The sequence below is a fragment of the Petromyzon marinus genome, chromosome 11 (genome assembly GCF_048934315.1).
Source record: "Petromyzon marinus isolate PM22_M1 ecotype Great Lakes invasive population chromosome 11, UKy_Petmar_22M1.pri1.0, whole genome shotgun sequence".
NCBI lineage: Eukaryota > Metazoa > Chordata > Hyperoartia > Petromyzontiformes > Petromyzontidae > Petromyzon > Petromyzon marinus.
In genome coordinates, this window is record NC_133677.1 from 19,654,906 (window position 1) to 19,680,494 (window position 25,589).

At 45.4% G+C, this 25,589-nt stretch overlaps 1 long non-coding RNA gene across 1 annotated transcript; it reads left to right on the plus strand.

The window, feature by feature from the left end:
• Positions 1-9,055: 9,055 nt before the first annotated feature.
• On the plus strand, positions 9,056-13,013 carry LOC142924256 (uncharacterized). The gene is made up of 3 exons (XR_012941440.1): positions 9,056-9,231; positions 11,570-11,733; positions 12,802-13,013. It is a non-coding gene; the product is annotated as an uncharacterized LOC142924256 (long non-coding RNA).
• Positions 13,014-25,589: the final 12,576 nt, after the last annotated feature.

Sequence of the window (25,589 nt, forward strand, 5' to 3'; positions counted from 1 at the left end):
TGTAGCCAACGAGGAGCCCGTGTCAGAGGACCTTAGATCCCTAGGTGTGTGTGTGTATATATATAGTCTGTATATAGCAGATGACATTTCATATGTTTTCAGGTACATATTCAGTCTTTTCTCACAGAGACGACTGAGCGGCCACCCATGTGGTTGTGACGTGCGATGCGTGATTCTTGATGCACAGCCTCATTGGAGGAGCTGCTGAGCAGGGCGCGCATGGAGTTGGAATCCCCCGGCTTGGAGGCCCCCTCCCCGGGCAGCTTGTGGTGTTGCACACTGCACTGGACTTGCAAAGTTAGAGGTCGCCCATTTGATTTCATGGGAACGACAATTAAAACAATGACCACGTTTCTTAATCACGCTGCTTCTTCCCAGCAAGCAGTGTAAATGGGTGCACCCACAGTTAATCTATTGGTTGTTCACGTGTTGTGGGATGAAGTGTGGGTACTTCTAATTCTTCCAAAGACTTCTGTCCCACGTGAAATAGTCGGCCAAATACCCTTGAGAATGGCTCTCTAGAGTGCTCGTGGAGTCCTTTCCAATGCATGGATATTGAACTTCTTTTGCACCGTATGTAGCCAACCATGCAAATCAGAGGTGTGTTTAGTGAGCTGGGGAACCTGGACACCTATGCGGCGCATCTCTGTGGGACACTAATGTTAAGTATGTGGTAAGCTTTAGACTATGCTATAGCGTCCTATACAGGTGTGCAATTCAGGTGTCGTACCTGGGCCTCCCGTAGGGTGTCAGTGTGCCCTCCACCCCCTACCCCCCCAACAACTTACGTCATGCAGTGGATAGGCTGCAGTATAGCAGCCATTTTCAATCATTTGGTTGATATTTAATATGTTCGTGCTGTCTTGTGGCATGGGGTTTTGCAGCATGTAGTGGACCTGTGTGAGCACACATGACACACATGACAAACATAACATGCATGAAACATAGGGCTGGGTGGGTAAGCTATTATTGACTCACTCCACTCTGAAATGTTTCCCCCTCTCCAACCACCACCAGCCTACACAGTTATAATGGGCCCACAACTCTTATTGAGTCCCGACTCGGAAAGGTCCATAGAACACCCCAAAAACTGAAGCAGATATGTACCGATTTCAGCAAGTACAATATCCAGATTTCAAGGAGACATTTTATGCATGCTTTCCATGCACAAAGGCAATTTATTCAGAATACAATACTATCAAAACCCCAAATGCCCACAATATTGGCTCGACAGGATACCTGCTCACCAAGAACCATATCAACAGTAGTCTTTCATTCTTTTGTTGTGCAGGGGAGAGTGATTGAGGGGACGTGGTTATATAATGTGGGCAGGACTTACAAAGGGTGGGGCTGCTAGCTCACCATGTCTCCTGGTTAAGCATCCCAAAAATTTGGTAGCTTTCTCTACAGGGACACATATTACCACAACCCCTAAATCATAAATCCAGGCATTCTTAATAAACCATAATGATTTACACTTCTAACCACATGTCACTCAGAGATCGCAAGTTGCGATACAGAGCTGAAAACTTTAATTAAAATGATAAAAACACGACAAAACCCTTTTAAATTAACATGTTTTTGCAAAAAAACCACCCCATTCTGGCATTATTTATACAGCATTATTGATACAAACGTACGATTTGGCTGCGTACGGCCGGTGGGATGAGGACGTCATGATCCTTTATAGGATAGATGTCCTGCTGCGAACGCCGGTAGGGTGCCGTGAAATAGTCCGGTTGTTTGGGCACGGCTCCCGGCTTCAGGTGGTGAATATTTCCCAGGTAGTGAAGAGGCCCACTGTCTGAGCCTGACACCTGGGGGAGGTCGCTCTCCTTGAGTGGCACCTGTTTGATTTTAAATGTATTAAACCCTTTGCCTCGAGCACATGGAATCATCATCAGCCAAAATCAGTCCACGAATGGATGAAGGTCTCCCCAAGTTGTTGCAATCTATACAAGTCCTATAATACAACAAGTCCGATAATACAACAAGTCCTTTAATACAACAAGTCCTATAATACAACAAATCCTATAATACAACAAGTCCTATAATACAACGTTCTATACAAGTCCTATAATACAACAAGTCCTATAATACAACAAGTCCTCTAATACAAGTCCTATAATACAACAATTCCTATAATACAACAAGTCCTATAATACAACAAGTCCTATAATGCAAGTCCAACAATACAACAAGTCCTATAATAATACAAGTCCTATAATACAACAAGTCCTATAATACAACAAGTCCTATAATACAACAAGTCCTATAATAATACAAGTCCTATAATACAACAAGTCCTATAATACAACAAGTCCTATAATTCAACAAGTCCTATAATACAACAAGTCCTATAATACAACAAGTCCTATAATACAACAAGTTCTATAATACAACATTATATACAAATCCTATAATACAAGTCCTATAATACAACAAGTCCTATAATACAACAAGTCCTATAATGCAACAATTAATATGCCAAAAGCCTCCACTGCATATCCCACCCACTCTTCAAGTTGTCCCACCAATATCCCCAGTCATGAGCACACGCACATGAGCCAATCTTATCTCGCCATCTCTATGATATACATCATCTTGGGCACGTTCTCTCCTTCTGCTGCCACTCCAATGTCATTTTCGGCCAGCAGACATCATCCCTTCAAGCAACGTGCCCTTCCCGAGCCCATTCACTTTTCTAAAAAGAGTCAATATGTTGCTAATATGCATATTTTTCCAAATGTACGTTTTTCTAATCCGTTTGTATATTTACGTCTCTCGATATCTCGTAATGTCAGTGCTACGATTATTATCGTTGAACGTCATAAATTATAATCATCACAATCATCACCCTCACCATCATACTCTGTATCACATGCATGATCATCGCAATTATCATCACAACCATGATGAATCTTCACAAAAATTATTGTCATCACATTCATTATCACCATCATAATCACAATCATCACCACAATCATCATCACAATCATCGGCATCATCATGATCATCATTACAATGACCATCAGAATCTTGCCTGGATGTGTAGAATCTCGGCATAGGTGGTGAGTGGGTTCCATGGCGCATGTACTTTCACAAAGGTGGTGCGTCCGCTCACCGACTCCTAGTGGATGGCACGAAGTTCATCGTCAGACTCTAGATGAGTGCATTTAGTTGTATTTATTAGACTTTGTTTGACCAGGTGAGAGTTCAAGGGAACAGGATGGTCTCATTTGGAAGAGTGTCCACGGCCGCGTGGATTTTCGTGCTTGTGTCATGTGTTGTTAGCACCTCGTGCCGATCAACGTGTGGCACAACCCAAAAGCAAATTGCATAACGTACGTGCAGTTATCGAACACTTATTACTACAGTATAAATAGCTGGCATGCCACATTAAGGTGGAGACTGTTATACCCTCCAGTATAAATGGGTAAGCCACAATTAATCCATCTTAAGATTGTGCATGGTGGGGTAAAGTATGGGTATTCGCTATCTCTTTCAAGACGTCTGGCAAGCAGAGAAGAGTAGGCCATATACCCTCCAGCGGGGATCTTTAGCGCTCCTACTCAAGGAATGTATGCCAGCAGTGAAATTATGAAGCAATCACAGTCTAACACCTTTTTATTTGTATACAGTGTCTGTCATCTATAGCAGAGAGACACGCAGGAAACTTACCTCCTTGGGTTCAATCTCGAGATCTAGCCCCATCTTCATCAGGCTTGCCTGATATTCGGTCCTCTTCTTCTGTCAAACAAAATTGACCATCTGTGTTATACATTGTTCTCAGTTGTGTCACTGTGGGAGTCAAGTCAAGAGGTGAGGAAACTTCTTGAACTCTTACAGTGAGTAGAGCCTCACATGGGAATCAATCAGAGAACGGCTCTGCAAAGTAGCATCACTGAACTGCTTCAGTCGGTGTCACTTCAGCAGACCTTAATAAAATAAAAATTTGCACAGCTCTTTGTCAATCAACTCTTTGAGTTTAACTTATTTGTTACAGGGATGGTCTCACTTAGCTAGTTGCTTTGCTATTTTACAAGGGAGATAGATCCATTGTGCGTGGGTACAATAGCAACAAAATAAACAAAAACATCAATATTGCAGAGAATGCATACTGGGTACTTCAGCACTGTTATAATAGTTTTCCATTTGGCAGTTAGAATGTGGATATTACATATATCCTGTAAGTTATGTCTGGGTGTCGGTGTGTGCAATATGAAAGTGGTGTATTTATTGAGGAGTTGTGGATGGAGTGTGATACGTAACGATAATTGATTGTTGTTCGCCAAAGCAGTGAGGCGTATGGTTCAGGGTATGGATGTGCGAGTTGAGTGATGGGAGTCTAGCGTTCATTGACTAGCGTGGTCTGCAGTTGACGATACAGTTTGATAAAGGATGTATACTGTGGATTTAAAGACTCGTATGGAGGTGGCAGGGTGACTCAGCAGTCAGAGAGCTGAGCTGGCACCACTGCGTCAAACCTAGGTTTAGAGGCGTGTGGTGTTGCACGTGGGGAGGGGTGATAATGCTGGGTGCAGGAAGGTGGAGCATTATTTGTAGGTTCCTCGTTCTCACCTGATTGTTGATGGCGTCCTGAGAATGGACCTCATCATCGAACGCGAGGATGAAATCGATCCGACGGACTCCATCGCAAAAGTAGATAGTGTCCTACATGCAAAGGCAAGCACACACACGAATATGAGAGATGTAATAGCTTATGCATGAAATGTATATTTATTCATAAGCTCATGATACATGTATCAGGACATAAGTTAATCTGCTATTTGTATGCAAGTTGTTTATTGCTATGATGATGTACTTGTTTACCCAGGAAAACCTCAATGAGTTTACATTTTTATTTTCAAGGAGGGTCCTACCAAGTTCTGTTTTTTTGCAGTCGAGAACGAAGTTGCTTAGTTTAATTCCAATTGAATAATTTGCATGTATTTTTTCAGCATTGGTACGTTTGGCCAATACCAGTTACACTGTGTCATTTAGCTATGTGAGGAAACCAGAGACCTGGAGAAATGTGTACACAAAGCATCTAGCCCCTGTGCATTATACAAAAAACATCAGTATTTTCTAAAGTGCATTGTGGTAATGCTATCTTAAACCACCATCAAAATAAAGTTGAGCAAATGTGACAGACTAACAGCAGCAGTTATGCAGTGATATGCAACTGTGGACCGGTGTAATCCTCATTCGGACTCATCAGCACAGTATAGTCACCAAAACGCACTGCTGCAAAGGCTGCAAATCTATAAATGAGGAGCAGCCATGTCTACACTTTGGGGCCCATTAGTTGGCGAATGCAAACAACAACTAAATCTGTAAATACCAGGAATCTCCCATCTTTGACATTAGCCAAGCTAATTTATAGGCTGTGCAAATCCACGTTGTGCCGCATCGTACCTGGGCCAGGGTAGATTGAAATGATGACGTCGAAAAGTCTTGCGGCACCGTTGAAGGCTGAGCCTCATGCCCCTCCGCTCCCTCCTCCTCATTCATTCTCTCCACGAGCTCTGCATAGGTAATGTGGGGGTAGAGGGTTCATTGCATTAGGGACAGGGGAGGCAGGTGCAGGGATGGGAATGTCGGTAAAGAACCGCACATGGTACTCATGTGTAAAGCTTTCTCATAAATGTCGACGCTGCTCCAGTGTGAGTACACCTGTGGTATAAAGTTGTATTACCATTAGGGGACTTTTACCCCATTGAATATCGTACACTTTAACAAAGCCGTGCCCAGCATGGTCAGACACAAACCAGGGCAAAAAATATTAGTTGGAATATGCAAAGTCATTTTTGCCCTGACAGCTTGTCAGCTATACTCTTTGGTTCTTTCGGTAAAGTCACGTAGGTGAAAAAAAAAATAGAAATAGAAATAAATCACGACGTTTCGAATGCAACACAAGCACTCATCATCAGGTGTGACAACCACAGCAAGGAAACTGTTTTACTGAAGTGGGAGAGAAACCAGGGTTAGGGCAGTTAAATAAGTCAGAGAGGGGGAGGGTGGGGGGTGCATGGGGCGAGGAGTGCGAGCGCTGCAAGCGCTGCAGAGACGCTGAGAGTAAAAAAGAGGCAACATGATTACTGCCAAGATGGAAGCTTGTCAGCTTCTGCGAGAGCTTCCCCGTGACCACACAGATCATGGTGGTTACTTGACCACATTTCAATTGAAGTGCTGTCGTCCCGACAGTTCTGTTCCTTCACCTGAAGAAGGCCACTTGTGTTGTGGCCAAAACGTCGTGATTTTTGTTGGTTTATTTTTTACCTACGTGACTTTACCCAATAGAACCAAAGAGTATGGATCCTTGCAGTCACGACAGATTCAAATCCACATTTCACCACTCTGGTTAATGTGGGTTGGTGAAGACGTATAGTATGTATAGTACAACCAATTTTGATGGACTGCCCTTTGCTGCCCACCATGTAGCCCGACACCACACTTTTAGACCTGTTATGCACTATCCTGGCTCAAACCCTGCTGGGTTATCACGTTTTTTTTTTATCACCGTGCCTCGATTCTTCCTCTTAACCTGCATTTTGTATCCACGGGATAACATGTGCAGTTTTATATGGACGTGCCAACAGTGCCTCCCACATTTCTATTGCCTGGTTCTCCACTGGCCGTTTTCCATGTTGCGCTAGAACCAAAAACCGGGATACGCTAACCTCACGCGGTGTCTGAATATGGCTTGGGGCCAAGCAGGGCCAGGGGCGGGGATAATGACGCGTACATTGTGAGTGACATTCGGTGAGTGCACGGTAAGGACACCAGCGCACATCACACCAGTGGTTCTCAACCGTTGTTGGCTACCGGTGCCCCCCCTCGTTGTTGAATTTAGTTTAAACCGAGTAGCCCCCCCCACTCCCCCCTTGACCCAACGTGGTTCTGAGAAATCAACGTGTGAATAATGAACGTCAATATTTTAACCAATTGTCCACTTTGTGAGAGGTATATCCTAACCAGCTGCTAGTAACTGCAAGCGAATAAAAACAAATTAAACGGACGCTCTGCACGCGAGACGTCATTAGTTCCCTGGCTGCTCTTGTAAACCCGCATTGTGTACGATCAGTGAGCTTAGAAAGTGCTTTCATATCGTTCCAGGTTACCACGTGGATACAAATTGTATCGTAGTTACTTTACATTGTCCGATTCATACATGACTATTCACGAATGACTCATGTCCGATATGATTTCACATATTTATACATTATCTCACGTACACCCTGGGGCATTGCTACATAGCCCCCAGGGGTCCGCGTACCCCCGAGTAAAAAAAAAAAGAAAATTACTGCACTACACCACCCACATGCGTCTCGACGCGCTCGTCACACGTGACGTCCGTGGCACGGCTCGGGTTCCGCAGTGGAAACATAACTTGGTGCCTTGAGAGCCACACGGGGCTGGCTCGGCACTGCCCTGGCGCGGCTTGGTAGCGAGGTGGAAAATAATTCGCATCACGTGGAAATTTATAGCAGCCAAATAACTCTGAAAGCACGTTGATTCTAAATGTTAAAGGAACAACCGGAGGACCCAGGGAATAATCCACGCGGCCACGAGAAGACAGAGAAAGAGACACGCAAACTCCAAATATTACAGGCGTCACAATTTGGATCGAACTCACGGATTTCCTGCATACGAGGTGAGGGAGATAACATCTTGCGAGGGAGATAATATCTTGTCATGGAGATAACATCGTGTCAGGGAGATAACATCTTGTGAGGGAGATAATATCTTGTCAGGGAGATAACATCTTGCGCGGGAGATAACATCTTGCGAGGGAGATACCATATTGCGCGGGAGATAACATATGTACTCTTTGGTTCTATTCGGTAAAGTCACGTAGGGAAAAATAAATAAATAAAATGAACAACAATCACGACGTTTCGGCCACAAAACAAGTGGCCTTCATCAGGTGAAAAGACCAAAGAGTATGGATCCTTGCAGTCACGAAAGCTTCAAATCCACATTTCACCACTCTGGTTAATGTGGGTTGGTGAAGACGTATAGTATGTATAGTACAACCAATTTTGATGGACTGCCCTTTGCTGCCCACCATGTAGCCCGACACCACACTTTTAGACCTGTTATGCACTATCCTGGCTCAAACCCTGCTGAGCGTCCGATTAAAACACTGACGAGATCTCAATATTTAAAAGTGGCCCAAAGCCCCGTCATAGCACGAACATTACACTTTACCTATCTCAACAAATGTGGACATCATGAATCTTTGGTCTAATCTCAGATCTTGTGAGTTATAACTCGGGAGCTCCTCATGCACAGCCAGCCAAGGATAACTCCCTGCTATAGTGACGTCACAGCAAAAGGGCGTGACGTCACCTAAATATGGGCGTGGTCAAAAGCGGCCCCATCCCCCGCTCTTCCCGACCTTGCTTCCCCCCTCGCCGAGGTTACCCACATGAACAATAATAATAAATCATAGATGTACATTATGAAAGAATCAATGATTTTTCACAAAACTGCTCCTGTACGGCCTTTTGCCAATCCCCTGCTGGAGAGCCTCTTGACGATCGCACGAATCGTGTTGGTTATTTGCACATACTTCACCATGCCGGTGAGTATGGGTTGGTAAAGGAAAAGGAGGAGCATTAACGCACAAACAAAAACCTATTTTACTAGAATGCCTTCTGCTTCCCATCATGTAGCCTGTAGCACCTGGTATGCACTATCCAGGCTCCAACCTCCTTAACGTTAGATGGAGACATCTGGCACATCCCCAGCAGTTTTGTCCACAGGCTCAACATTTAACACAAACACACATCTCTAACACTAACGTTAAACTTTACCTATCTCGACGAAGGTAGACATCGTGAATCTTTGATTTTTTCTCGAATTCAGAGTCAGAAGTCAGGAGCTCCTCGCGTGCACAGCCAGCCCACGATAAAGTCCGACCCAGAATGATGTCACCGTGACGTCGGTTCAATATAGGCGTGGCCAGAATGTGGGTGTGGCCAACGGCGGCGGCTTCCCCGCCCCCCGCTGCCCCTCCCCGCAGGTTTCTCTCAACCCTCAGTGCGCATGCGCAGGCCGCGCGTCTCGGACATCGCCTTCAGCGGCCGTTGGCGACGCGGCGGTTGTGGCGGGAAAATTAATAAAAAAAACTTCTCCGAATAACCGCGACCTTTAACTACCCTCACGGATAATCCACACGGATCTCTGGACGCCAAGGCAAGACGATCAATGGAATAATCTCCGGTGAGAGACGGAGAGAGATGGGCAGGCGTGAGGGCGAGCCAGGTTCAACTTTGTTGAACGCTGAGCGCAGAGTGAATGGGGTTTATACTCTTTGGTTCTATTGGGTAAAGTCACGTAGGTGAAAATAAAATAACAATTTTCACCTACGTGACTTTACCCAATAGAACCAAAGAGTATGGATCCTAGCAGTCACGAAAGCTTTAAATCTAGAATTGAATGGGGTTTGCTTCACTCAGCACGCGGCTTGGACACTTCGGTGTGCAAAGTGTTGTCTGGTTGTGCCGTGTAAAGGAGGAGGACATTCAGTAAATGTCGTTGGTTTGTTAATGGGAGTGTGTGGCACGGTAATGGACTGGGTACGACTTACAACACAAGTTCTGCTCACATTGCACGCTAAGGGTTAGCACGGCGATTACTACGTGTGCATTTATTAGTTATTGTTCATGTTAAAAGTAGTATTGATTGTTAAGACAATGATGTTTAGTATTTGTAGGAGAATCATTTCAATATTGTACAGTATAGCATTGTCCTGCTGTGTGGCTTTCAGGTGGCGAGCATCAGTGCAGCAATATTCAGTACGTGGTTGTAATGTACTTCTATAGCCCCCTGCCACCAGTGCAGCAATATTCAGTACATGGTTGTAATGTACTTCTATAGCCCCCTGCCACCAGTGCAGCAATATTCAGTACGTGGTTGTAATGTACTTCTATAGCCCCCTGCCACCAGTGCAGCAATATTCAGTACGTGGTTGTAATGTACTTCTATAGCCCCCTGCCACCAGTGCAGCAATATTCAGTACGTGGTTGTAATGTACTTCTATAGCCCCCTGCCATCAGTGCAGCAATATTCAGTACGTGGTTGTAATGTACTTCTATAGCCCCCTGCCATCAATGCAGCAATATTCAGTACGTGGTTGTAATGTACTTCTATAGCCCCCTGCCACCAGTGCAGCAATATTCAGCACGTGGTTGTAATGTACTTCTATAGCCCCCTGCCATCAGTGCAGCAATATTCAGTACGTGGTTGTAATGTACTTCTATAGCCCCCTGCCACAAGTGCAGCAATTTTCAGTACGTGGTTGTAATGTACTTCTATAGCCCCCTGCCATCAGTGCAGCAATATTCAGTACGTGGTTGTAATGCACTTCTATAGCCCCCTGCCACCAGTTCAGCAATATTCAGTACGTGGTTGTAATGAACTTCTATAGCCCCCTGCCACCAGTGCAGCAATATTCAGTACGTGGTTGTAATGTACTTCTATAGCCCCCTGCCATCCATGCAGCAATATTCAGTACGTGGTTGTAATGAACTTCTATAGCCCCCTGTCACCAATGCAGCTATGTTCAGTACGTGGTTGTAATGCACTTCTATAGCCCCCTGCCATCAGTGCAGCAATATTCAGTACATGGTTGTAATGCACTTCTATAGCCCCCTGCCATCACCAAACTCACACTGACCAGCGTGGTGAAGTATGGTAAATAACCCCTCCCCCTGGGAGCTGCATAGCATGGGACAGCTGTCAGCCAGCAATGGATTTAAAAAGGAGCTGTACTCCGCACACATTCTTATTCAGGGTAGGGTAAGGAACTTGGAGGTTCGGTACGCATAATGTGCTCGGAAAGTATTGTATTCTGTATGTGTGTTGAACCTCTTTCGCATCGTACAAAGCCAACCGTGCTCTTCGGAGGTGCGATAATATATAAGTAGTCATACCACTGTAATACCACTTAATATTTAGCATTCATTGTATTAGTAGTACGGTAATTTTTTTATATGCAGGTGTGCATGCCAAACGTTAACCAATGTTAAATGTTAAGCCTTCTCTTTTGAATACAGTGTGTTTTAAACATGGAGTTGTCTCCAGCTAATTCTTAAATGTATATCATTCATAATGTAGTAGTAGGCAGGTAGTGCATTTATGACACTTCAATTGTACATAGAGCTTGCAGGTGTGATGAAGGAAACCATGGGAAAGGCTGGAATTTTTGTTGAAAAAAGGACAACAGCCACAGTAGCTTAAGAGACCTAACGCGAAGTGGTCGACACTGGCCCATGCGATCGCGTTGCGACAGCGGACCCACTTTCCGCACACAGCAGCTCCTCATGGTGCCCCCCATACCAGGACCAGTGGTGACCTGGTAGCCACAGCCATTCCTCTCCCTGGCCCCATCCGGTCCAGGCATCCCAAATCGTACAAAATGTACTGCAACGGTGGTGAGACAAACAGCCCTTCGGGCGACAGCACGGTGACGGACACAAGCCCTCGCGGCAGCCTGTGCAGCACGCTGCTCCGGACCGGAAGCGGGGGCTAGCGCAGCCCTGTGGTGTGCGGAGAGCAGTGCTGCTCGTAGGCGAGCGGTGCGCTGGACGCCTACATCGAGGACTTTGAGCAGAGCGGAATCTGTGCGTCACCGCCACCCAGGATACGTGCAGAGCACAGCACCGCGCAGCATGGCGGAGCGGAGACGCGCGGAGGAGAGGAGGATGCACAGTGTGGATGAGGGTGGGTTGCGCCTCTCGCCACGCGAGGAATCGCTCCGTGGTGCTTGCGCTCGAGTGGCTATCGAGTGTGCACGCGGTGCAATGGTATTGAAGCTATAGTAATAGGTTTTTACCCTTTTATCTGGCACAAAAACTGACACCTTTATACAAGGGATCATGTTTGCAATAACCACAACACAAGTAGTCAAAATGCAAACAAAAAAGACAACTCTGATAATATGCACTGTCCTTGAATTTGATTGGTCCACACCCGAGATGGCTTTTCTGAGATCCCAGTCTCCACTGGTGTTGGACTAGAAGACGCAAAAAGGCGTCTTCTTATTCTTAGCGTCTTCTTGTTTGCATTTTGACTACTTGCGTTGTGGTCATCGCAAACATGATCCCTTGTATAAAGGTGTCAGTTTTTGTGCCAGATAAAAGGGTAAAAACCTATTACTATATCTTGTTACTGGCAAAGGAGGTCTCATAAGGTATCGAAGCTAGTTGACTGGAGGGGGGATAATTGGAGAGGAGAACCCCATTTATTTGCTTGTACTGGGTGCTTGTCAATTATGCTATGCTATCATGAATGTAATGTAATTCCCCTAGAAAAAAACCCTTAATAAGGTCTAAAGATACATTTTCGTGAGAGTCCCACACTGGGATGCTTGGCAAATTCCATTAATGAGTTCATTTTATGTCAGAGAAAACTATCCACAGTAAGCACACGCATATGAGAGGATAGCATAGGTCTGAACAGATAGGTCGGTGCATGCATTTCTTTCTCCTGTCATCTTCCAGCAACTTCACTGATTATCGAGTTTGTAAAGTTTGTGAAATCTAAGTGATCCTCCAACCTTTGTGTCAAAATTTGCAGATCCTAGACTGGACACATCTGAAGTTTAAACAATAACAGCTCATGCACTGATTTATCCCATATTCTCACAAACTCCACAAACGGATAACATCATTAGTTACTGATGGTGCAAAGTAAGGCAACATTGCAGGATTGCCGTTCAGGGGTCAAGGAATCTAGGGGAGAGCAAATTCATTGTGTACCAGTAAAATGTCTGTGGGTCTTACATTGCAGGTGGCATGCTGCCTGTGGAGGACCTCATCTCGGGCACGTGCAGCCTCACTGCTGCGCTGCAGCGGTCATGGCTTATAGCCCGACGGTCAGTCTAACCACGGACCAGCTCCTAGAGGCGCCAGTTGACGGTTCCTCCAAGTCCTTGTTCCGCTCGCCTGGCGCCCACCGAGACCTCGCAGTGTCGCACAGAGGCAAGCGGTCATCTCTCGGGGTCACCGCGCACAGCCTCGGCGCATCATTGGTGAGGGGCAATAAGCCAACTGAACGGTTGAGCTCAACAGCGAGAAGCAACAAGGCCCTGATGCCATTAAATGAGTCGGCAAAGCCCAAAAATTATTTCTTTTCTAACCAGAAGAATGTTTTGTTGTACTTACGGAGCAGTGAAGCAACTAGGCGTGAGCACTTGCCGAACGGCGGCTGTGCGACAAGTACCTATCCCAGGTGGTTGACAAGCCAAAAGGATGAGCTGGATGTGTCGGGGATCACGAGCATTCCTGAGCTCAGGTACCCGGCCTGGCTGCGTGACTGCGATGTGGACTCCCAGACCAGCAGCCACGAGACGGATACCAGCACGAAGAGAGCAGGTGCCGCTCAGAGCCCGCAACGCAGACCAAAGTACCCAGAGTGGCTCAAAGATTTGGACATCTCCGGCCTTACGAATGTAGCCAACGAGGAGCCCGTGTCAGAGGACCTTAGATCCCTAGGTGTGTGTGTGTATATATATAGTCTGTATATAGCAGATGACATTTCATATGTTTTCAGGTACATATTCAGTCTTTTCTCACAGAGACGACTGAGCGGCCACCCATGTGGTTGTGACGTGCGATGCGTGATTCTTGATGCACAGCCTCATTGGAGGAGCTGCTGAGCAGGGCGCGGATGGAGTTGGAATCCCCCGGCTTGGAGGCCCCCTCCCCGGGCAGCTTGTGGTGTTGCACACTGCACTGGACTTGCAAAGTTAGAGGTCGCCCATTTGATTTCATGGGAACGACAATTAAAACAATGACCACGTTTCTTAATCACGCTGCTTCTTCCCAGCAAGCAGTGTAAATGGGTGCACCCACAGTTAATCTATTGGTTGTTCACGTGTTGTGGGATGAAGTGTGGGTACTTCTAATTCTTCCAAAGACTTCTGTCCCACGTGAAATAGTCGGCCAAATACCCTTGAGAATGGCTCTCTAGAGTGCTCGTGGAGTCCTTTCCAATGCATGGATATTGAACTTCTTTTGCACCGTATGTAGCCAACCATGCAAATCAGAGGTGTGTTTAGTGAGCTGGGGAACCTGGACACCTATGCGGCGCATCTCTGTGGGACACTAATGTTAAGTATGTGGTAAGCTTTAGACTATGCTATAGCGTCCTATACAGGTGTGCAATTCAGGTGTCGTACCTGGGCCTCCCGTAGGGTGTCAGTGTGCCCTCCACCCCCTACCCCCCCAACAACTTACGTCATGCAGTGGATAGGCTGCAGTATAGCAGCCATTTTCAATCATTTGGTTGATATTTAATATGTTCGTGCTGTCTTGTGGCATGGGGTTTTGCAGCATGTAGTGGACCTGTGTGAGCACACATGACACACATGACAAACATAACATGCATGAAACATAGGGCTGGGTGGGTAAGCTATTATTGACTCACTCCACTCTGAAATGTTTCCCCCTCTCCAACCACCACCAGCCTACACAGTTATAATGGGCCCACAACTCTTATTGAGTCCCGACTCGGAAAGGTCCATAGAACACCCCAAAAACTGAAGCAGATATGTACCGATTTCAGCAAGTACAATATCCAGATTTCAAGGAGACATTTTATGCATGCTTTCCATGCACAAAGGCAATTTATTCAGAATACAATACTATCAAAACCCCAAATGCCCACAATATTGGCTCGACAGGATACCTGCTCACCAAGAACCATATCAACAGTAGTCTTTCATTCTTTTGTTGTGCAGGGGAGAGTGATTGAGGGGACGTGGTTATATAATGTGGGCAGGACTTACAAAGGGTGGGGCTGCTAGCTCACCATGTCTCCTGGTTAAGCATCCCAAAAATTTGGTAGCTTTCTCTACAGGGACACATATTACCACAACCCCTAAATCATAAATCCAGGCATTCTTAATAAACCATAATGATTTACACTTCTAACCACATGTCACTCAGAGATCGCAAGTTGCGATACAGAGCTGAAAACTTTAATTAAAATGATAAAAACACGACAAAACCCTTTTAAATTAACATGTTTTTGCAAAAAAACCACCCCATTCTGGCATTATTTATACAGCATTATTGATACAAACGTACGATTTGGCTGCGTACGGCCGGTGGGATGAGGACGTCATGATCCTTTATAGGATAGATGTCCTGCTGCGAACGCCGGTAGGGTGCCGTGAAATAGTCCGGTTGTTTGGGCACGGCTCCCGGCTTCAGGTGGTGAATATTTCCCAGGTAGTGAAGAGGCCCACTGTCTGAGCCTGACACCTGGGGGAGGTCGCTCTCCTTGAGTGGCACCTGTTTGATTTTAAATGTATTAAACCCTTTGCCTCGAGCACATGGAATCATCATCAGCCAAAATCAGTCCACGAATGGATGAAGGTCTCCCCAAGTTGTTGCAATCTATACAAGTCCTATAATACAACAAGTCCGATAATACAACAAGTCCTTTAATACAACAAGTCCTATAATACAACAAATCCTATAATACAACAAGTCCTATAATACAACGTTCTATACAAGTCCTATAATACAACAAGTCCTATAATACAACAAGTCCTCTAATACAAGTCCTATAATACAACAATTCCTATAATACAACAAGTCCTATAATACAACAAGTCCTATAATGCAAGTCCAACAATACAACAAGTCCTATAATAATACAAGTCCTATAATACAACAAGTCCTATAATACAACAAGTCCTATAATACAACAAGTCCTATAATAATACAAGTCCTATAATACAACAAGTCCTATAATACAACAAGTCCTATAATTCAACAAGTCCTATAATACAACAAGTCCTATAATACAACAAGTCCTATAATACAACAAGTTCTATAATACAACATTATATACAAATCCTATAATACAAGTCCTATAATACAACAAGTCCTATAATACAACAAGTCCTATAATGCAACAATTAATATGCCAAAAGCCTCCACTGCATATCCCACCCACTCTTCAAGTTGTCCCACCAATATCCCCAGTCATGAGCACACGCACATGAGCCAATCTTATCTCGCCATCTCTATGATATACATCATCTTGGGCACGTTCTCTCCTTCTGCTGCCACTCCAATGTCATTTTCGGCCAGCAGACATCATCCCTTCAAGCAACGTGCCCTTCCCGAGCCCATTCACTTTTCTAAAAAGAGTCAATATGTTGCTAATATGCATATTTTTCCAAATGTACGTTTTTCTAATCCGTTTGTATATTTACGTCTCTCGATATCTCGTAATGTCAGTGCTACGATTATTATCGTTGAACGTCATAAATTATAATCATCACAATCATCACCCTCACCATCATACTCTGTATCACATGCATGATCATCGCAATTATCATCACAACCATGATGAATCTTCACAAAAATTATTGTCATCACATTCATTATCACCATCATAATCACAATCATCACCACAATCATCATCACAATCATCGGCATCATCATGATCATCATTACAATGACCATCAGAATCTTGCCTGGATGTGTAGAATCTCGGCATAGGTGGTGAGTGGGTTCCATGGCGCGTGTACTTTCACAAAGGTGGTGCGTCCGCTCACCGACTCCTAGTGGATGGCACGAAGTTCATCGTCAGACTCTAGATGAGTGCATTTAGTTGTATTTATTAGACTTTGTTTGACCAGGTGAGAGTTCAAGGGAACAGGATGGTCTCATTTGGAAGAGTGTCCACGGCCGCGTGGATTTTCGTGCTTGTGTCATGTGTTGTTAGCACCTCGTGCCGATCAACGTGTGGCACAACCCAAAAGCAAATTGCATAACGTACGTGCAGTTATCGAACACTTATTACTACAGTATAAATAGCTGGCATGCCACATTAAGGTGGAGACTGTTATACCCTCCAGTATAAATGGGTAAGCCACAATTAATCCATCTTAAGATTGTGCATGGTGGGGTAAAGTATGGGTATTCGCTATCTCTTTCAAGACGTCTGGCAAGCAGAGAAGAGTAGGCCATATACCCTCCAGCGGGGATCTTTAGCGCTCCTACTCAAGGAATGTATGCCAGCAGTGAAATTATGAAGCAATCACAGTCTAACACCTTTTTATTTGTATACAGTGTCTGTCATCTATAGCAGAGAGACACGCAGGAAACTTACCTCCTTGGGTTCAATCTCGAGATCTAGCCCCATCTTCATCAGGCTTGCCTGATATTCGGTCCTCTTCTTCTGTCAAACAAAATTGACCATCTGTGTTATACATTGTTCTCAGTTGTGTCACTGTGGGAGTCAAGTCAAGAGGTGAGGAAACTTCTTGAACTCTTACAGTGAGTAGAGCCTCACATGGGAATCAATCAGAGAACGGCTCTGCAAAGTAGCATCACTGAACTGCTTCAGTCGGTGTCACTTCAGCAGACCTTAATAAAATAAAAATTTGCACAGCTCTTTGTCAATCAACTCTTTGAGTTTAACTTATTTGTTACAGGGATGGTCTCACTTAGCTAGTTGCTTTGCTATTTTACAAGGGAGATAGATCCATTGTGCGTGGGTACAATAGCAACAAAATAAACAAAAACATCAATATTGCAGAGAATGCATACTGGGTACTTCAGCACTGTTATAATAGTTTTCCATTTGGCAGTTAGAATGTGGATATTACATATATCCTGTAAGTTATGTCTGGGTGTCGGTGTGTGCAATATGAAAGTGGTGTATTTATTGAGGAGTTGTGGATGGAGTGTGATACGTAACGATAATTGATTGTTGTTCGCCAAAGCAGTGAGGCGTATGGTTCAGGGTATGGATGTGCGAGTTGAGTGATGGGAGTCTAGCGTTCATTGACTAGCGTGGTCTGCAGTTGACGATACAGTTTGATAAAGGATGTATACTGTGGATTTAAAGACTCGTATGGAGGTGGCAGGGTGACTCAGCAGTCAGAGAGCTGAGCTGGCACCACTGCGTCAAACCTAGGTTTAGAGGCGTGTGGTGTTGCACGTGGGGAGGGGTGATAATGCTGGGTGCAGGAAGGTGGAGCATTATTTGTAGGTTCCTCGTTCTCACCTGATTGTTGATGGCGTCCTGAGAATGGACCTCATCATCGAACGCGAGGATGAAATCGATCCGACGGACTCCATCGCAAAAGTAGATAGTGTCCTACATGCAAAGGCAAGCACACACACGAATATGAGAGATGTAATAGCTTATGCATGAAATGTATATTTATTCATAAGCTCATGATACATGTATCAGGACATAAGTTAATCTGCTATTTGTATGCAAGTTGTTTATTGCTATGATGATGTACTTGTTTACCCAGGAAAACCTCAATGAGTTTACATTTTTATTTTCAAGGAGGGTCCTACCAAGTTCTGTTTTTTTGCAGTCGAGAACGAAGTTGCTTAGTTTAATTCCAATTGAATAATTTGCATGTATTTTTTCAGCATTGGTACGTTTGGCCAATACCAGTTACACTGTGTCATTTAGCTATGTGAGGAAACCAGAGACCTGGAGAAATGTGTACACAAAGCATCTAGCCCCTGTGCATTATACAAAAAACATCAGTATTTTCTAAAGTGCATTGTGGTAATGCTATCTTAAACCACCATCAAAATAAAGTTGAGCAAATGTGACAGACTAACAGCAGCAGTTATGCAGTGATATGCAACTGTGGACCGGTGTAATCCTCATTCGGACTCATCAGCACAGTATAGTCACCAAAACGCACTGCTGCAAAGGCTGCAAATCTATAAATGAGGAGCAGCCATGTCTACACTTTGGGGCCCATTAGTTGGCGAATGCAAACAACAACTAAATCTGTAAATACCAGGAATCTCCCATCTTTGACATTAGCCAAGCTAATTTATAGGCTGTGCAAATCCACGTTGTGCCGCATCGTACCTGGGCCAGGGTAGATTGAAATGATGACGTCGAAAAGTCTTGCGGCACCGTTGAAGGCTGAGCCTCATGCCCCTCCGCTCCCTCCTCCTCATTCATTCTCTCCACGAGCTCTGCATAGGTAATGTGGGGGTAGAGGGTTCATTGCATTAGGGACAGGGGAGGCAGGTGCAGGGATGGGAATGTCGGTAAAGAACCGCACATGGTACTCATGTGTAAAGCTTTCTCATAAATGTCGACGCTGCTCCAGTGTGAGTACACCTGTGGTATAAAGTTGTATTACCATTAGGGGACTTTTACCCCATTGAATATCGTACACTTTAACAAAGCCGTGCCCAGCATGGTCAGACACAAACCAGGGCAAAAAATATTAGTTGGAATATGCAAAGTCATTTTTGCCCTGACAGCTTGTCAGCTATACTCTTTGGTTCTTTCGGTAAAGTCACGTAGGTGAAAAAAAAAATAGAAATAGAAATAAATCACGACGTTTCGAATGCAACACAAGCACTCATCATCAGGTGTGACAACCACAGCAAGGAAACTGTTTTACTGAAGTGGGAGAGAAACCAGGGTTAGGGCAGTTAAATAAGTCAGAGAGGGGGAGGGTGGGGGGTGCATGGGGCGAGGAGTGCGAGCGCTGCAAGCGCTGCAGAGACGCTGAGAGTAAAAAAGAGGCAACATGATTACTGCCAAGATGGAAGCTTGTCAGCTTCTGCGAGAGCTTCCCCGTGACCACACAGATCATGGTGGTTACTTGACCACATTTCAATTGAAGTGCTGTCGTCCCGACAGTTCTGTTCCTTCACCTGAAGAAGGCCACTTGTGTTGTGGCCAAAACGTCGTGATTTTTGTTGGTTTATTTTTTACCTACGTGACTTTACCCAATAGAACCAAAGAGTATGGATCCTTGCAGTCACGACAGATTCAAATCCACATTTCACCACTCTGGTTAATGTGGGTTGGTGAAGACGTATAGTATGTATAGTACAACCAATTTTGATGGACTGCCCTTTGCTGCCCACCATGTAGCCCGACACCACACTTTTAGACCTGTTATGCACTATCCTGGCTCAAACCCTGCTGGGTTATCACGTTTTTTTTTTATCACCGTGCCTCGATTCTTCCTCTTAACCTGCATTTTGTATCCACGGGATAACATGTGCAGTTTTATATGGACGTGCCAACAGTGCCTCCCACATTTCTATTGCCTGGTTCTCCACTGGCCGTTTTCCATGTTGCGCTAGAACCAAAAACCGGGATACGCTAACCTCACGCGGTGTCTGAATATGGCTTGGGGCCAAGCAGGGCCAGGGGCGGGGATAATGACGCGTACATTGTGAGTGACATTCGGTGAGTGCACGGTAAGGACACCAGCGCACATCACACCAGTGGTTCTCAACCGTTGTTGGCTACCGGTGCCCCCCCTCGTTGTTGAATTTAGTTTAAACCGAGTAGCCCCCCCCACTCCCCCCTTGACCCAACGTGGTTCTGAGAAATCAACGTGTGAATAATGAACGTCAATATTTTAACCAATTGTCCACTTTGTGAGAGGTATATCCTAACCAGCTGCTAGTAACTGCAAGCGAATAAAAACAAATTAAACGGACGCTCTGCACGCGAGACGTCATTAGTTCCCTGGCTGCTCTTGTAAACCCGCATTGTGTACGATCAGTGAGCTTAGAAAGTGCTTTCATATCGTTCCAGGTTACCACGTGGATACAAATTGTATCGTAGTTACTTTACATTGTCCGATTCATACATGACTATTCACGAATGACTCATGTCCGATATGATTTCACATATTTATACATTATCTCACATACACCCTGGGGCATTGCCACATAGCCCCCAGGGGTCCGCGTACCCCCGAGTAAAAAAAAAAAGAAAATTACTGCACTACACCACCCACATGCGTCTCGACGCGCTCGTCACACGTGACGTCCGTGGCACGGCTCGGGTTCCGCAGTGGAAACATAACTTGGTGCCTTGAGAGCCACACGGGGCTGGCTCGGCACTGCCCTGGCGCGGCTTGGTAGCGAGGTGGAAAATAATTCGCATCACGTGGAAATTTATAGCAGCCAAATAACTCTGAAAGCACGTTGATTCTAAATGTTAAAGGAACAACCGGAGGACCCAGGGAATAATCCACGCGGCCACGAGAAGACAGAGAAAGAGACACGCAAACTCCAAATATTACAGGCGTCACAATTTGGATCGAACTCACGGATTTCCTGCATACGAGGTGAGGGAGATAACATCTTGCGAGGGAGATAATATCTTGTCATGGAGATAACATCGTGTCAGGGAGATAACATCTTGTGAGGGAGATAATATCTTGTCAGGGAGATAACATCTTGCGCGGGAGATAACATCTTGCGAGGGAGATACCATATTGCGCGGGAGATAACATATGTACTCTTTGGTTCTATTCGGTAAAGTCACGTAGGGAAAAATAAATAAATAAAATGAACAACAATCACGACGTTTCGGCCACAAAACAAGTGGCCTTCATCAGGTGAAAAGACCAAAGAGTATGGATCCTTGCAGTCACGAAAGCTTCAAATCCACATTTCACCACTCTGGTTAATGTGGGTTGGTGAAGACGTATAGTATGTATAGTACAACCAATTTTGATGGACTGCCCTTTGCTGCCCACCATGTAGCCCGACACCACACTTTTAGACCTGTTATGCACTATCCTGGCTCAAACCCTGCTGAGCGTCCGATTAAAACACTGACGAGATCTCAATATTTAAAAGTGGCCCAAAGCCCCGTCATAGCACGAACATTACACTTTACCTATCTCAACAAATGTGGACATCATGAATCTTTGGTCTAATCTCAGATCTTGTGAGTTATAACTCGGGAGCTCCTCATGCACAGCCAGCCAAGGATAACTCCCTGCTATAGTGACGTCACAGCAAAAGGGCGTGACGTCACCTAAATATGGGCGTGGTCAAAAGCGGCCCCATCCCCCGCTCTTCCCGACCTTGCTTCCCCCCTCGCCGAGGTTACCCACATGAACAATAATAATAAATCATAGATGTACATTATGAAAGAATCAATGATTTTTCACAAAACTGCTCCTGTACGGCCTTTTGCCAATCCCCTGCTGGAGAGCCTCTTGACGATCGCACGAATCGTGTTGGTTATTTGCACATACTTCACCATGCCGGTGAGTATGGGTTGGTAAAGGAAAAGGAGGAGCATTAACGCACAAACAAAAACCTATTTTACTAGAATGCCTTCTGCTTCCCATCATGTAGCCTGTAGCACCTGGTATGCACTATCCAGGCTCCAACCTCCTTAACGTTAGATGGAGACATCTGGCACATCCCCAGCAGTTTTGTCCACAGGCTCAACATTTAACACAAACACACATCTCTAACACTAACGTTAAACTTTACCTATCTCGACGAAGGTAGACATCGTGAATCTTTGATTTTTTCTCGAATTCAGAGTCAGAAGTCAGGAGCTCCTCGCGTGCACAGCCAGCCCACGATAAAGTCCGACCCAGAATGATGTCACCGTGACGTCGGTTCAATATAGGCGTGGCCAGAATGTGGGTGTGGCCAACGGCGGCGGCTTCCCCGCCCCCCGCTGCCCCTCCCCGCAGGTTTCTCTCAACCCTCAGTGCGCATGCGCAGGCCGCGCGTCTCGGACATCGCCTTCAGCGGCCGTTGGCGACGCGGCGGTTGTGGCGGGAAAATTAATAAAAAAAACTTCTCCGAATAACCGCGACCTTTACCCTCACGGATAATCCACACGGATCTCTGGACGCCAAGGCAAGACGATTAATGGAATAATCTCCGGTGAGAGACGGAGAGAGATGGGCAGGCGTGAGGGCGAGCCAGGTTCAACTTTGTTGAACGCTGAGCGCAGAGTGAATGGGGTTTATACTCTTTGGTTCTATTGGGTAAAGTCACGTAGGTGAAAATAAAATAACAATTTTCACCTACGTGACTTTACCCAATAGAACCAAAGAGTATGGATCCTAGCAGTCACGAAAGCTTTAAATCTAGAATTGAATGGGGTTTGCTTCACTCAGCACGCGGCTTGGACACTTCGGTGTGCAAAGTGTTGTCTGGTTGTGCCGTGTAAAGGAGGAGGACATTCAGTAAATGTCGTTGGTTTGTTAATGGGAGTGTGTGGCACGGTAATGGACTGGGTACGACTTACAACACAAGTTCTGCTCACATTGCACGCTAAGGGTTAGCACGGCGATTACTACGTGTGCATTTATTAGTTATTGTTCATGTTAAAAGTAGTATTGATTGTTAAGACAATGATGTTTAGTATTTGTAGGAGAATCATTTCAATATTGTACAGTATAGCATTGTCCTGCTGTGTGGCTTTCAGGTGGCGAGCATCAGTGCAGCAATATTCAGTACGTGGTTGTAATGTACTTCTATAGCCCCCTGCCACCAGTGCAGCAATATTCAGTACATGGTTGTAATGTACTTCTATAGCCCCCTGCCACCAGTGCAGCAATATTCAGTACGTGGTTGTAATGTACTTCTATAGCCCCCTGCCACCAGTGCAGCAATATTCAGTACGTGGTTGTAATGTACTTCTATAGCCCCCTGCCACCAGTGCAGCAATATTCAGTACGTGGTTGTAATGTACTTCTATAGCCCCCTGCCATCAGTGCAGCAATATTCAGTACGTGGTTGTAATGTACTTCTATAGCCCCCTGCCATCAATGCAGCAATATTCAGTACGTGGTTGTAATGTACTTCTATAGCCCCCTGCCACCAGTGCAGCAATATTCAGCACGTGGTTGTAATGTACTTCTATAGCCCCCTGCCATCAGTGCAGCAATATTCAGTACGTGGTTGTAATGTACTTCTATAGCCCCCTGCCACAAGTGCAGCAATTTTCAGTACGTGGTTGTAATGTACTTCTATAGCCCCCTGCCATCAGTGCAGCAATATTCAGTACGTGGTTGTAATGCACTTCTATAGCCCCCTGCCACCAGTTCAGCAATATTCAGTACGTGGTTGTAATGAACTTCTATAGCCCCCTGCCACCAGTGCAGCAATATTCAGTACGTGGTTGTAATGTACTTCTATAGCCCCCTGCCATCCATGCAGCAATATTCAGTACGTGGTTGTAATGAACTTCTATAGCCCCCTGTCACCAATGCAGCTATGTTCAGTACGTGGTTGTAATGCACTTCTATAGCCCCCTGCCATCAGTGCAGCAATATTCAGTACATGGTTGTAATGCACTTCTATAGCCCCCTGCCATCACCAAACTCACACTGACCAGCGTGGTGAAGTATGGTAAATAACCCCTCCCCCTGGGAGCTGCATAGCATGGGACAGCTGTCAGCCAGCAATGGATTTAAAAAGGAGCTGTACTCCGCACACATTCTTATTCAGGGTAGGGTAAGGAACTTGGAGGTTCGGTACGCATAATGTGCTCGGAAAGTATTGTATTCTGTATGTGTGTTGAACCTCTTTCGCATCGTACAAAGCCAACCGTGCTCTTCGGAGGTGCGATAATATATAAGTAGTCATACCACTGTAATACCACTTAATATTTAGCATTCATTGTATTAGTAGTACGGTAATTTTTTTATATGCAGGTGTGCATGCCAAACGTTAACCAATGTTAAATGTTAAGCCTTCTCTTTTGAATACAGTGTGTTTTAAACATGGAGTTGTCTCCAGCTAATTCTTAAATGTATATCATTCATAATGTAGTAGTAGGCAGGTAGTGCATTTATGACACTTCAATTGTACATAGAGCTTGCAGGTGTGATGAAGGAAACCATGGGAAAGGCTGGAATTTTTGTTGAAAAAAGGACAACAGCCACAGTAGCTTAAGAGACCTAACGCGAAGTGGTCGACACTGGCCCATGCGATCGCGTTGCGACAGCGGACCCACTTTCCGCACACAGCAGCTCCTCATGGTGCCCCCCATACCAGGACCAGTGGTGACCTGGTAGCCACAGCCATTCCTCTCCCTGGCCCCATCCGGTCCAGGCATCCCAAATCGTACAAAATGTACTGCAACGGTGGTGAGACAAACAGCCCTTCGGGCGACAGCACGGTGACGGACACAAGCCCTCGCGGCAGCCTGTGCAGCACGCTGCTCCGGACCGGAAGCGGGGGCTAGCGCAGCCCTGTGGTGTGCGGAGAGCAGTGCTGCTCGTAGGCGAGCGGTGCGCTGGACGCCTACATCGAGGACTTTGAGCAGAGCGGAATCTGTGCGTCACCGCCACCCAGGATACGTGCAGAGCACAGCACCGCGCAGCATGGCGGAGCGGAGACGCGCGGAGGAGAGGAGGATGCACAGTGTGGATGAGGGTGGGTTGCGCCTCTCGCCACGCGAGGAATCGCTCCGTGGTGCTTGCGCTCGAGTGGCTATCGAGTGTGCACGCGGTGCAATGGTATTGAAGCTATAGTAATAGGTTTTTACCCTTTTATCTGGCACAAAAACTGACACCTTTATACAAGGGATCATGTTTGCAATAACCACAACACAAGTAGTCAAAATGCAAACAAAAAAGACAACTCTGATAATATGCACTGTCCTTGAATTTGATTGGTCCACACCCGAGATGGCTTTTCTGAGATCCCAGTCTCCACTGGTGTTGGACTAGAAGACGCAAAAAGGCGTCTTCTTATTCTTAGCGTCTTCTTGTTTGCATTTTGACTACTTGCGTTGTGGTCATCGCAAACATGATCCCTTGTATAAAGGTGTCA